Here is a 15,966-nt window from a genome sequence, read left to right on the forward strand (position 1 = left end):
TTTGTATATTCATTATGATGAATCCACACACTAGCGAATCCAGAAGCGTCGTTTGGTGGAGACAGATTGCTTCCTGGACGAATAATGTAGGCTTTAAAAACTTAAGAGTTTTGCATCAATTCAGAAGAACATGGAGCATTACTTTATAGAGAGTGTTTCGAAACAACACCGCCAACATTTGGGAGGCGATTCCTGACATAGGGTTGCCATATTACCTGATTTTAGAGGATACCACCCGATTTTCAGGTCATATATTCGTCCCGCGCTTAATCATATCTTTGAGAAATGATTGCAAATTGAACTACGGTATCCTTAGCATTTTGTTTAGATTAGATTCATTATTAGTATTTTTAAAAATGTTTATACTGTATTTCATATATTGTGAAACTGTGGTAATTTCGTATGTTAGTATGTTTTCAAGTAGAAATATTTGAAAATGATTAGAAATTTTATGAGATGGACCAAAACTCCTAAATATATTTTAGCTTTCTTACGATAAAAGTTTAGAAATTATTTTGTATTTCTTAGAGAGAAAACCGTATGAACAACACCTGCCATATATCGCTTTTTTTTTTTTTTTTTTTTTTTTTGGGAAAACAACTTGTCTTACAGATATCCTTATAGAGATATCTTACTGTAATACTTACTTTACAACTCGAGACTCACATTTGTTGAACTAAATAAAACATTAAAGGCAAAAACTAAATTTCCTTTACTTCAGTTTCGTTAGAAAAGTACATTGAAAGTGTCACTTAACAAAAAAATCACTAAAAAAAATGGTCAGAAGGATCATCAGTATTTGTAATACTCAAGTTCACATCAGTACTTACGGTTTAGAATCCCTCGTTTTTCTAATTTCAAAATATGGCAACCCTATCCTGACACCAAGATAAAACAAAAAGTAGGCCTATAGAGCAACCTGGGTGCACAAATGCTTTCTTTTGGAGTTATAGGATGCCGAAACATGAATAAATGAACTTTATAGGTCCATAGCTCCAATGCTATAGGATCTACCGTAGTCGGGTCAATATTTTATTTAGGAACTAGTATGTGCCCTATCCAAATATCCAAGTTTCAGAATGATCCAAATATCCAAGTTTTAGAATGATCCAAATATTATCCCATATGATCTTTTCGCTGACATTTTCACTACAGTAACTTAAATACACTTTTCAGCACCGTTTCAGCTTGAATTAGCAGTATAACCTTGTTTCCCATAGAAAAATCTGGTTGCAACCGAAGTGCAATATAATCGCAATCGGTTTCAAAAACATTGGCTTCTTGTTTCAGAAAAGAAAGAAACAGTGATAAGTAGTCTATTGTATGCAGGACACGACAGGAGAGATAGGGTCTAATATTTCTTTCAACAACTGCAAAGCAAGTAACTGCACGACCATCTTTCTTTAAAAGTCTGTTTGCAACAATATACGAAGTAGCTGAGAGAACTCTTGATGAAATAATGTTTTTCTTCTTTTCCTTAAGAAGTGATCGGAAGTTATTTTAATTTGATATGGAAATTGAATCCGAGCCATTGAAATGTAAGTCAGAGGATGTGTGTTTTTCTCCCCTTTCCCCTTCATCCCTCTTGTCCCTCCCTGATTCGATCCCCGACCAAGTAAATTTGTGGTGGACAACATCGTGTCCGTGGGTTTTCTGGGCGTACTCCCGTTTACTCCCACATTCTTATTCCACCAATGATTCCATCATCATTCACTTGCCTTTATCATCCTTCTCCCTTAGCCTAACAGACATAATAGTAGGTCATTAAACTGGAAGATTTCATTTCATTTTCCTTTAGTCTCTGTTCTGTCATATGTAAAGTTCTCCCTTGTACATAGCACCATGCCATGAGGGCATATAGGGAATGTGGAGTTAATTCTCCAAACTTTCTTGATCTCAGTCGTAGATGAATATGATGTTGTCGGCACCACGCTTCGGCAGCATCCCCCGACCCCTCCCAGATACGCATTAAATCTGAGTAATGCCCCAGGGCCGCACGGCATCTTATGTATATACAAAATCAAATATCGTAAAGTAACCAAGAGCAACAAATACCTGACATATGCATTTAGACCAATCCCCTTTAAAATCGGACAATTCATTCGAAAGTTATCGCAGCTTTCACACGCCTACACTCAAAGTAAGAACAAATACTTGAATTCGGGAAAATTCCCCTTGTGGTATGGCAACCAAAACAATAGGTGTCTGGTGAAAGCAAACGAGAGCATTTTAAAATGAGTTCCATCAAAATCGGACAATCCGTTCGAAAGTAATTTTCGGATGTCACATACAAACAGGCAGACAGGACGGCTTGTAATAGGGAGCTTCGCACCCAAAATTCTCAAGGTTTGTTTCACGACAATCTCAAATACTCGAAGGCATTCGAGTGCCGGATAGTAAATTTTCGAAACGGAAGTTTGATAGGTCTTCAGCCTTATCGAATTTCCTTACCTCTACCTATATCAGTAGCTATCTCTATACAGAACTTTAAATTAAACCCTAGAAATCATATTAAAATTATTGGCGCAATTGGGAAAGTGACTATTAGTAGACTAATGGTGTCTTGGATTCCAATTCCATTCAGGTGATGCATGTTTTCTCTTCCTCTTTCTCTCTTTTGACAAACTGCTTAAACTTTGTACAGATCTGTGGGGAACAACACTTTTCCATCACTTCATTGTTAAGGAGCGAAGTTTTGAAATGGAACCCTGCATATATGTAATACATATTACATACAACTATGATAATACATTGTTTCTTCCGAATACATTGTTTCTTCCGAATACATTGTTTCTTCCGAACACTCCGATAATTCCGAATTTTTCAAAATATTCAAGCGACTCGACAAATGTGATCATATTGATATATTTCTGTATTTGCTGCTTTCAAACAATTCGAGACTCTCGAACAGTTCGAGTGTCTCGAAGTTGTCTAATATTTCTTACATTTCGAGTGCCTCGAACACTTTGAGAGTCCCGAACATTTCGGGAGTCTTGAACATTTCGGGAGTCTCGAAAATTTCGGGAGTCTCGATCATTTCGAGAGTCTCGAACATTTCGGGAGTCTCGATCATTTCGAGAGTCTCGAAAGTTCGATAATTCGATAATTCGATAAAATTAAAATTCTTTATCGATGAAATGGTTTTGAAATTTTATCGAATTGTTATCGATTACTCGATTATCGGAACAGCCCTAATCTAAGATACGTTACACGCTTGTCCTGGTTAACGAGAGATGACGATTTGATTACCAGTAAAACATAATTTAATTTGAAAACTGGAACCAAAGCTTCAAATTTTACGTCCCACTTTTATGCCGGCTAGGCTAAAGGAGACGGTAATGATGAGAAATGAAGGAAATGGTGGAGTGAAGAAAGTGGGAGGAAACGGGAGAACCTCGAGAAAACCCACGCCCACGGTGTTTGTCCACCACACAGTTCACTTGGCGCGAGATAATTTGACCTAGTTTACGTGATGAAAAGAAATTGTAAACTGAAAGCCACTAAACGCATTGCTTGGTGAAATAGCAAATTTTAGTGTTAATGCCCACTTCGTCAAATAAGTGATTCTCTGTTGATCTTTTTTAATAATGATAATGTAAAAATAAATACATTCACACATGAAAATAATTGAAATTTTCGTTTCCAAACACTTCTTCGTATTGAACTCAACCAAACATGTACTTACTTCGAAAAATTCGTAAATATTAAAAAATAAATATTTAAATAAATCAACTCTCGGTGCAGCTGGTAATTTGAAACTGTAGTCTCTTGCTCGTACATACAAACATTTAGATCCTCACTGGAATGCAAGCTATTAGCGAGATGTGGAGATCTTCACATAATTTCCTTAGTTAAATGTGCCAACTTATTCAACCTCAATTACCTCCCAAGGATAAGATCCTTCTACGTTATTGCTTGAATATTCCCATTAGAGGGGTCAGAGACAAAAACATTGCTCCGAGAACTTTTTTTTTTTTTAGGAGATAATTTCCTCTGCAAATCTATGACTGGAACAAGCCGTTTTACACGATATCACAAAGTACTTGGAGAAATAAATGTATAGAAACCGTAATTAAACAATAGTTTCCATCTAACTTCGTTTTATGATGAAAAGCAAATTTCTAAATCTCTCTAGATCAAAAAAATACTAAATTGAAACTACTCTTTGTCAGCTTTTTTTTAGTTGAGGTGACAAACTATGCTTTTAAACATTACATTATCTAGGTATTATTATTATTATTATTATTATTATTATTATTATTATTATTATTATTATTATACTTCGATGGAAAATGGAAGTGAACATACCCCTGTGAGACTGAAAAACCGTAGGTTTAAGATTTTAATGTATTAGCACATTTAATTATACCTATACGCAAGAAACAAAATTTATATCGGTTCATCTGTTCGTCCGTAGATAACATTAAGTAGACACGCCTAGAAATAACACTTTTTAATGCATCAAGATCAAATTAGAAACTTCTCCAGAGGAAAGATATAAAGGTAACCAAGGAAGTTCTGTCACTTTTTGTGCAGGTTTGTGTTCAATAGGATCTCACACCGTGAGTTGAATGCGAATGGAGATAAGGCGAAGGTCAGTTCTTGGTATGGGTATATCCAACATACTACCTGGTTGTGGCAGTTCAGTTACACGTGAACTTACGTAAGGACAGATTGAACATAGGACCTTCACAGAGCGTCGTAAGGGCGTGTATGCTATACGAGTTCAACCTGGGGTCAAACGCCGCTGCAGCGGGGCGGAAGATATGCCAGACCTTTGGTGAGGGTGTCGTGACTAAGCGGTAGAGGTCCGCACGGGCCTCAATTTTTAGCCCGAGCCCGGCCCGGCCAGTGAATTTACAATGTGAGGCCCGACCCGAGTCCGAAATATGTTTTAGCATTTAGGCCCGAGCCCGGCTTGAGCTCGTGTGATAATCAAATGAGCCCGAAATAAGCCCGAATTACAGAAACTTAATAATTAATGCAAAATTGTATTTTTTATTTACAGCAATTACAGGTTTAATTTTGCGGTTGTGGTTTAAAAGTTCTCCAGAAAAAATGGTGCAATATATATCGTTGTACAGTATATTTACAAAGTTAGGCCCGAAAAGGTCCGACAAATATGGTTGTATATTTAAAAGTTCACGGCCCGAGCCCGACCCGGGCCCGAAGTGATATATGTTTTGTAGGCCCGAGTCCGTGCAGACCTCTACCATGCGGGCAGTGCAGCGGTGGTTTAACAAGTACGGTGACGAAACACTCGAAGACGCACCACATGCTGGAAGACCAACACATGTACAAAATGAAGATCTCAGGCAGCAATTGAGGAGAACAGTGGCCAGACATGTGAGGAACTGGGACTACAATCAGTGTGATTGGAAAAACCATTCGGCAGCACCTCCATCAACTTAGGAAGCACTACAAGTTGGGTCGATGGATCCTACATGGTTTGACTTTGGGCCAGAAGGCAATGCGAGCAGACACCTGTGTTTCTTTGCTGTCTCGTCTGAGGAAGGAGCGATTTCTGGACAGGGTGTTGATTTGTGATGAGTTGTAATATACCATTACAGTCTAATGTGATGATGTTTTCAATAGGAGGGTGCCCGAAATTTTTTGCACCGACTGTACTTGACGTTTAACAAAAAATTTCTGGGTGTTCATATAATTCGTAATTTTGTTTGTTATTCTATTTCAAATTAACATGGAAAACTGTAAAACTTCATTAGGAATTATAGTTTTGGGAATCGATATCTTTATTTATATATTAAATTAGTTATAAGTCTTGTATATGGATATGTAAATGGATTATTACAAGTCTTACGGTGTCAGTGCTATCTGAAAATATAGGTCCACCATTGGACGGAAATTTTCTAATAAATAACCAATCTAAAATTCGGCAGAATTTTCTGGACCACCCTTCACCTCCCTTTTAGATATCTATGTCCTTCTGATATCTAGTTCAATCCAGATTTTACCAAAATTTATTTGTTTCAAAGCCCCACCGCCAAAAATGCTTTGTTTTGATTGGAGGATTCACCCACGCTATGATGTTAGAGCGCGATTATTCCCGTTCCCTGCCGAGAATATATTGTACAGCAGACCCAGATCTTTTCAGCATATAAAAGGTAGAAATTAGCTGGAAAAGCTGCATTAACAAGGTAAATCTAGTATGATAATGGAATAGAGACCATCTAGGAAGCTACGGAGCCATAATTCACTAAATTTCATAGTAAAAAACCGGACTGAAGAACTGAAATAAGAAGTGTAATTCAGGGACGCCATGTTTTGCAGATATAATTAGTGATGGACAGGTTCTACCATGTGAAATGCATCAGTTTATTAGTTGTTTCTAAAGATCCATAAACGGTTTCGGAAAAGTAGTGTTTTCTCCCTTAAAATTTTATCATCCTGAAAATTATTCCTTTTAGAGTTACGTAAGGCCTGCCCCACTGCCGTTTGTGTTCGTGTATGTAGTGAATGTGATTTCTTTTTGTACTTATTTAGTAGTAACATGGCGGTATTTAATTTCGTTGTAGTTAGGATAGTGATCATAATGCACGTGTAAAGTTCAAGAGGGCTCATGTTTACACCCAACTTGGGGGTACAGCTTCCAGCAGGGATGGGTTGAACGTATAGTTATCATAAGGTTCTTTCCCCTTCAGGAAAGGGGCCTATATTTTTCCAATAAATAGTTTGGGTATTAACTAAACAGGTTGAATTAAGAATGTGATTTAGTGAATACAAGGGCCAATTGGCCCTGTTCCTTTCTTTCCCTTTCCTTTCGTAAACCGATAGAGCCGATTTTAAAGAAAATGGTAAGATCTGAATGTTGTTCATGTGAGTAAATAGTAATGATTAATATGTATTATAACATGTATTAATGTAGTTTGTAGTTATGGATGTGGCATGTATGTGTTTGTAATGTAGTATCAGTAGTAGCAATTGTAGTTAATTGATGAAAGAGTTTGTGAAGTAATGAAGTATGGACAGTGTACCATTCGTATTCGATCAATGGCTAAACGCAACATATCAATCTATAGTAATATCAGAAAATGAGAGTGTCATAGTATCAGAATTCCGTGTACAAGGTCACATTCAGTGGTTCAAGGGTTGATCATATCGTCGCTAGCCCCCTAGTGTCAAAATTCAGTACTAACCGTCATCCTTATGTCAATGTTCTTAGTGATTTAGTTTCCATGGAATTGACCTTTCTTTTCGAAATAAAACCTAGTACATATAATTCCCAGCCCAAATGCATATACAGTTAGGTTAAGTGATCCAAAATTAATATTTTCTGAAAATTACAACATTCTACTTAGTCTAGAAATCGAAATATTTAAGTAAATAAACATTACGTAAATTCTTAACAGAAGTCGGGCGATATGATGCTAGTTTTCGCTTTGAAATTATATTAAATGTTCATTTCTTTTTTTTCCTCCGTGGCTGCAGAATAATTTCATTGTTAGAATTTTATAAAATTGAATAATATCGCGGAAAACTCTACTTTCTGTGAACATACATACATATTTTTTTTACATGAAGCTACGAAGTATAACATAGTATTGTTTGCGTGGTAAGGGAGTCTTGAGTTCGAGGGATGTTTTGTGTGGTGGCCGGAACATGAAACGTTGGCAATGATTTATAGATTTAGAAGTATATAACGAAGTGTGCATATAGTCTGGGTGTAGATAAAGAAATAGGGTGGTTATGAAATACGACGTCGTAATAAATGAATAAAATGATAGTATGAATATATTGTGAAACGAAATGAATGAGAGGACACCCATATACATAGATATATATATATATAGATATATATAAGCCCAGTTTATGATTAATCACGTTTCGGTAAAAGAATATATATATATATTTAAGGATTATGTATAGCTAGCAACATCTCGGGTTCTGGCCCCTACACCGGAGCATCCTGCGAACATGTGGGTGAGATATTGCCGGACTATGTTAGTGCTTAACAGCTTAATTTGTTATTGCAGTCGTATTCGTTCATAATAATCTCGTTTAATAATATTTGTAGCATCATATAATCGCTGACTGGACATATTTAATAATCAACTATGGAAAGACAATAGTTGTTACACAACGGGGCTGTAGTGAATTATATTTTTTTATTTTTATTTTTCCTTTGGGGTCGGTCTTAAAATAGAATATCCTGCTCCATGAGATTTTTTTTCTTCACGTTACCTACTCGGGCTAGCTTACAATATTCATGGAGGTGACAGCTCTGACAGGGTTACAGAATCAAAACAATTAGTTATTGAAATTTATTTTCGCGTACCCGGATGCCGACCCCTAGTCCCTTTAAGTATTTTCATTTCTTTTCTTAGTTTAATTAGACGAGGGAAATTAACGACATCCCAGACTGTGGCGTGTCTGCGCAGGGTAGCTATCGGTGATGTTTTGGTAATTGAAATCACCGATCCAAAATTCAGTTTATTTAATTTTTTTTTATTTCGGCAAATCATTAGTTAGGAATATCTTAGCTATTACTTTTACTCTAGTTTCATTACTGTCCTTGAACCTTCTTAGTTGTTCTGAGGGGTCGAATATTTTTTTCTTAGAGATTTCAAAATTGGGGACGCAGTTACCTGGTCCCTTCCCCCTCTCCTTTTATCCTGCTGGTCTGGGCCGGATACGGGGCTCGGATTTCAATCTTACAAGCAAACTCTTGTGGGATTGGGATCTGATGGACACAGAACTTGCATCCTTGGCAGCAGGACCTCCCTCCTAGTTTACGTATTTAAGTAAACCACCCTCTTTCGGCATATGTGAATATTTTTGGCTATGAGTTGTTATATATTTAAATTCGATCACTCTTCTGTGTAGTGAGTAGTACTTTATCTTTCTCCTTTCGTTGGCGCCGCTTTCTCTCCCTTGTCTCTTTCTTCTTACTTCGAGATTTTTTTTTAATTTTTCAACCTCCCCCCCCCCCCGATTTTGAACTTGTCGCTTACAATTTATTTAACGTACAACTCTGATCTGAAATTACCAGCTGAGACGTTGCAAGACACAATTCATGGATAGAGTAGATAGTGATTGGGTCCTCCATCACATTTTGACCTATTGCCAAAATGAATAACGACTTTATATTTGACGACACTTCAATTACGTTCTTTCACCGTCGTCCCTCTAAGTTTTTTTTATCCATCGGTCACTTTCCTTCCGTTTTGGTTTTCGTTTATCTTGTAGTTAACCTGGGCCCAGAAATTGTATTTTGGTTTATCTATTTATATCTTTAAGAATGTTCTGTGTTACGTGCCTGCCTCACAAAGTTTTTTTTTTACGATTCATGCACGAATTGACTATAGGAAAGTTGAAATTTATAGATGCGCGGTATCAGGTAAAAAAATCGATTTTTTTCATATGTAATGTCGGAAGCCATTTGTTTTTCTTGTACAATGTTTGCAACCTCTTCTGAAATTATTGTTGGGGTTATCACTTTAAATGTGTGCGCATTTATTAAACATAAATATATATAGAGAGAGATAAATGAATACGTCGAAATGTATATGTGCTTAGTATGTGAATATGATGTTAAAGTAAAAGTATGATATTAAATGTATTATATGGATATATGTAAGAGCGCTCGTGTCTGTCCCCCAAACGTGTATTGGTTGCTATAGTTTTCAAGTAAGTTTCCGACGAATATAATAATATAGATTTTTGTCAAGAATACCGCCGTGCACTCAAATAATTTTCCTTTCTTCTGAATAGATGTAAATCCTAAGCTATGTAATCATTATTTAATGGCATGTATTAAGTAGTAACGGTCTAAATGTAACCCACATCATAATGAATATTATTCCTGAGCTACCAACCTAAAACCATTGTGTAAAGTGTACCTTTAATCCCTCTCACCTGCATATGTATCCTATGACTTGACCAGTGTTTCTCCTTAATTTAAATCATTATACTCCTTACACCTGTGGAAGATCATCTCAAATCCGAACTATATATATACATACACAAAAGTGATCCTGGATAAATGAAAGGTCTCATGACGTGTCCCAGTGATGAACAAGTAACTCAAAATTATCTGACTAATAAATTTGTGAACGGACTGACTAAGAGGAGAAGCATCCTCTGGCGGAAAATGATTTTTAAAATCCCTAGATGGGTATAAACGTCGCAGTGTGCGAGTGCAGATATAAACTGCTAATAGTCACGAACTAAATATAGTTGATGAATGGTTTATATATATATATATATATATATATATATATATATATATATATATATATATATATATATATATATATATATATATATATATATATATATATATATATATATATATATATAGATAGATAGATAGATAGATATAAACACAAACTAAGTTAAATGGAGCGAAATATTTTGGACGCTACGAGTAGTGCGCGATTTGTGATTTGAACGCTCGGAATTATTAATATTTTATTGCTAAATGTGAAGTAGAGACTCATAAGTTCTATTACACCCAAAAGTTTTTTTTCTTTTCTTTTCCTTTGTCCATTTTTTTAAAAGTAAAATAAGTGTCTTCTTTGCGTATGTCGCAAATCATAATTTCGCTTTAGCATGCCTAAGATATAATATATGTAATTATTTTTTTCTTTTCTTTCCATTTGTCAATATGATCAAATGTATAAAGACTTACTAAAGTATAACCCTATGTATTCCATTGATATATAACCAAGAACTTGTGCTTTTAATATTTTTTTTATAATTAATTTTTTTTCCTTTTCACTATGAATGTAATAAACTATTTGTACATTTTGTAGTTAGTTGGTTTCCTTTAAACATATATACACTGTCCTGAGTGAGTGAGCGAGTGAATGCATGATAGATTTAATTTAAGTAATTTTAGTAATATCATTTGTCATATTAACGTCTATAATATATGTGTCATGTTTTAATATATGTATTAAGGTAAATAACCTAGGTCATGAAGGACCGCTACTAACGGTTTAAATCGGCTCTAGAAGTGAGACGAAAATAGCAGGATGAGCCTAAATACGACATCTTTCTTCCAGGAAGTTGAAACCCTTATTGATGCGATACATAAATTTATATTGAGTTTATAACTTTGATTTTTTTTTGGCTAATTCATATGTGTGGTCGATCCTAGAGATACTGGATAGTTATCAATCATCGTTCGGAATAACTTTACAAAGAATAATTTCGATTTTCTCCTTTCCTGGTCTAGGTCTGGGTCACCCCTCGAACGTGGTGCCTGGAGCTAGGTCGGGGTGGTATGGAGGAACATGTGTCTATTCCGAAGCATTCTAAAATTGATTAGTCGTTAATAACGCTTGAAATGATTCATCTTTCAACGACTTTCCCGACTTCTTACTATATTTCCGGAAGTATCCAGTAATCTATTTCTTATTAAAATACTCTATTTGTTTTTTCTTTCTTCCTCCCTTTTCCTACCTCCTTCTTTTACCCTTCTACTTTCTTCTCTTCCTTTTCTATTTCTGAATGAAAGAAAACGGAGTCATGACTGGGAGTAGTCGCTATTGGCGCGGTCAATAAATTGTTTCGATGAGTTTCTTCGGAAGTCCGATATGGGATAATTAACCATGAGATGAGTATGCATTAAGGGACGAACAATAACAAGAAAGTTACTGAATTTTACTTTATTGGAAAATAATCATGATTTCAATTAGTAGGTGATGTTTCGTAATCGCCCTCGTTGAAAAATTAATTTTAGCGACTCCTCTACACTACACTCAGTCTTCTTCGTTAACTACTATAGTATTTTTTTTTGGTTTTTTTTCGTTTTCTTTCAGAGTAGTGGGTCCAAGGCCCGTATCTAGAGGGGGTCTAGGGGTGCCGGGGCCCCCTTAAATTTTCGCTGGTTCCCCTAAACTTTTCACGGCAGGCTTGCAAATGAACTATAATACGGTGATGAACTATAATATGGTTGGATCGAGCCCCTCCTAACTTCAGCCGGGCACCCCTACACTTTTGGGCCGACTACAGGCCTGGTGGGTCCCGTACGAAGCTCCACGGCGCAGTCATCATTGCTTAGCATCTCATGAAACCGTTCCAAAACACCCGTAACCAACACTGCATCAGAAGAAACTGCTCGCGGCATTGTGAATCTTGAACTGCTATCAGCCGGTCAGGGCATCAGTGCAATTGTGTATTGTTAGCAGTTGAGCCGTGTTTAAGAAAAGCTCAAAACTCGGAGCCAGCATTTCTGAATCGCAAAGGGATCCTCCTGTTATAGGACAACGCTAAGCCCTAAGTGGCTAGGATGACCGGCACGCCATTCTACGCCTTGGATGGGACACTGTTGCATCGGACATTACATCGTCCAATTATTACTGTTCCATTTCTTGGACAACTACCTTAGAGGACGCTAGTTCAAATCCCAAATAGAAGTGCAAAATGCACTTGATACTTTCTTCGCTTCATGGCCCACCAAGTTCTACCGCGATGGAATCCGTGGCCTACCAGGACGTTGGCAGAAGGTCGTCGATGCTGATGGGGACTACTTTTGATCTTCCAGTTACGTCTTAGGTGACATATCGATGTTCGAAGGTGCAGGGTGGAAAAGCGACAGAACTTTCTTGGTTACTTTTATGAAGGAAAGGTGCCGAATATCGGATACTGTTCGGGAAAAAAAGGAATTAAAACTTTACCAACAGATGTTTCATTGATATAGCCTCTTTTAAATGTTCTGTTACCTTTGTAGATTATAATTTGAAAGTTTCAAAACAATAAGGAAATATTAAAAGAGAGATACATACACTTTGGTACAAAGTGGCACTTTTCTTAGTTCAGAAAAAGGTTGCCCAATATCGGATAGTAAAGGGTCTTAATGTCGGACGGCAATTAAATGAGAATAATTAAAAAAAAAAACATAATTGGAGAAGACTGTGCATATTTTAATTATATTACATTGTGTAAACATATACAAAACGTAAAGCTGCAAAACATAGATTTAACTAAACGTTGTTCTACGAAAAATACTACTTTCTATATATTTATAAATGTAAATTTATCTTAACTAAACATTGTTCTACAAAGTCGTAAACGTTTTTAACGTGTAGATGTACTTTTAACTAAAATATTGTTCTATCTAACATATAACCATCTAAATATGTAGATTTTCTGGTAGTACTTAAACATTGTTCAACAAAAGAGGCTACTTTCTAATAATGTAGATTTATTTGTAAGTAAACGTTGTTCTACTCATCTGTAGAAGGATCTACTAAGAAGTTATATTACTGGCAAAAATCACAAGCAAAGGATTTCCATGTTTTTGGATTAGTACCTTCACATAGCTCGTGTGTCCATTTAAGACATTGGATACATCGTATCCACCGTTCACCACCTTTGACAAGTTTATACGGCTGTGAACAAAACGCAAAATTATCATCCGCACTATCTTCCTTATCGGTTGAGAGAAGAGAACTTAAGGAATCGCCTGAAGAAGACGTTTCATGTATGATTCTTTTGTTTGGAAGAAGCTTGCGCATAGGATCTGCGTTTCAGCAACAGCCTGGAGCATAACCTCAGGATCCCACTTTTTTCTTCAAGCGATTTCTGTCATCTGTAGTAATCGAAGAATGACATCAGCAATACCGTTCCCTAATATCTGATATCCGATATTTGGAACCTCTGTACTATCCGATATTTGGCAACGTTGATCGTGTGGCAACTTTCAACTATATATATCACGTAAACAGAAACGAACTACCAAAACATCACGAAATTTAAAAGTACTTTTCTTAGCATATATCATAAGTATAGTACGAATATGATTTGGTTACCCTTATAAACGACGTAATGCAATAAACTGCAGAATTAGAAATATTTGACAAGGTCAAAATCACAAAACACTTCACCACACAAATAAACATGTTGCGAGAAATATCGTAGCTCAGGCGTCTAATGGCCTACTGATTGGTTTGCAGTTATGACAATGGCCGCTAGGCTGCAACACCTTACATGGAATATTTCTAGGTATCCGATATTGGGAAACCATCCGATATTCGGAATCTTAACCCTACTAATATGACCTTCTGCAGAGGAAAGATACTTCGAATTTCATTCCTGTCCCCCAAAATAAGAGTAGTTTACTGAAGGGTTAATATAAGAAATTGCTATTTCTCGAAAACTTTCTAATAATCCCTTTTTTTAATATTGACTCCACGTAGATGCCAAAACGAAGGCAACATTGAGAAGAGAGGGGGAACTCACGCTTGCCCAAAAGATGAGATGAGACAGAACTCTAATAAAAGATAAAGATCCATTTTCCAAGACGAGAAATCACTTTAAAAGCACTTGCCCGAGACAAGATGGCATGAACTCTTTACTCGTAGGTATTGAGTAGAGATGCAAGGGCTCGGAAAAAAACCGGCTTCTTTGGAAAAAAACTTGGTTTTTTCTGCTTCGCTTTTTTGCTTGGGAAATTTTGGACTTTTTTCAAAATTCTGCTTTAAATTGATAAAGCAGACTTTGTTTCGCTTCTCTATAACCCAAAAGGTCATTTAATTAGTGGTTGATGCCGATAATAATATAAAACCTCGAAAGTAAACCATGAATTTCGAAAAGATATTTTAAACAATTTTACTTCAACATTTTTACATTATGAATTCCAAAGGATTAACCAATGTATATAATAAAAAAAAAAATTTAACCTCCTATATACAAAAGTAAGCAGAGTTGGCAAGAACCATGGTTGTTTCTGAAAATGCCAAAAACCCGTTTTTAGGGGGCAGTTTAAACCAGGCTTTTTTGGGGTTTAAACCAAGTTTTTGATTTAGATATTTTGCTTCATGTATTTATATTACATATTCACAGAAATAAGTTTGTTTCGCCTTGGTGTTATTATTCAACAACGGGGTTATGCTGGAAGAGGTCCCATAAGCTCAAAGAAGTTCGGTCAGTAAATTTCTTAAATTGAGAAACTCCCCCCTAGCCATCGGGAAAATCCCGCCATTTTTTTAAATGTAAAACAATAACGGGAAAATCCTGTAAAATTTAATTTGCATGTAAATTTTAAAGGTCAACGTATTATAATCAGTACGCTAAAACTGAGGTATTAAATTACAAATTTAATATGTAGATATCATTGAAAGTCCAATCCAAGCTAATGTTGGAAGCTACGTAGGTAATCGATAAATTTACCAATTTTAATCAATATATTTAAGCAACCTTGGCTTCTTTATAAAACAACAGGCATGCAGAAATATATAATTTGGTTTCGTTTCGTATGTTTAGGCTTAACATCCTTACGTAATACCGAGGTTATCAAGGAGAAGACTTTCGCTTAAAGTGACATCCGAAAGAGTACTTGGTTTACACATGAAAGAAGGGTTGTGGTTCGACCGAGAATTGAACATGGGACACCTTGATTAAAAGGTGAAAAGGAAATAAGACTAATGCAAATGGTTTGACATGTGAAACGTCACCATGAAGTTCACACGATTCGCATTTTTGTTCTGTTTATTTTTTTAGTTTAAACCAGTTATTTAAAAAAAAAACAGCTGGTGTAAACGAGCCAACCCTAAGAGTAAAAACTTCTTTTAAAAAATACACAAATAACTAGCAAAATTGTATGTAGTATTTTTACTTCAAAATATTCCACACCGGTACCCTCTTTTCGAAACAAAATAAAATTAAAATAAAACATAAGAGAAATACTTAGATTTATATGATACAATTAAAGACTGCACATCTGGAACTTTTGGTTCTGTATATTCTTGAAATTCTACAGTCAAGTTTTTTATAACCACTATCAAGGGCACCTATCAGGGGGGTTAAGGGGGCGCTCGCCCCCCCTAGAGGAAAATGTACTTCAGAATATTGAAAATCCAATAGAATTTTTAGATTAGTTACAGCAAAATTTGAAACTATTATTGAAACGTCGCTTATACTTGCCCCTCCTTGGAAACCAAAACATGGGCACCCTTGACCACCATCACGGTTTACCCAGTCCTCAAGTTTTCTGAATTT

Source organism: Thermobia domestica, chromosome 2 (genome assembly GCF_964235325.1).
Source record: "Thermobia domestica chromosome 2, izTheDome1.hap1.1, whole genome shotgun sequence".
Taxonomy (NCBI): Eukaryota; Metazoa; Arthropoda; class Insecta; order Zygentoma; family Lepismatidae; genus Thermobia; species Thermobia domestica.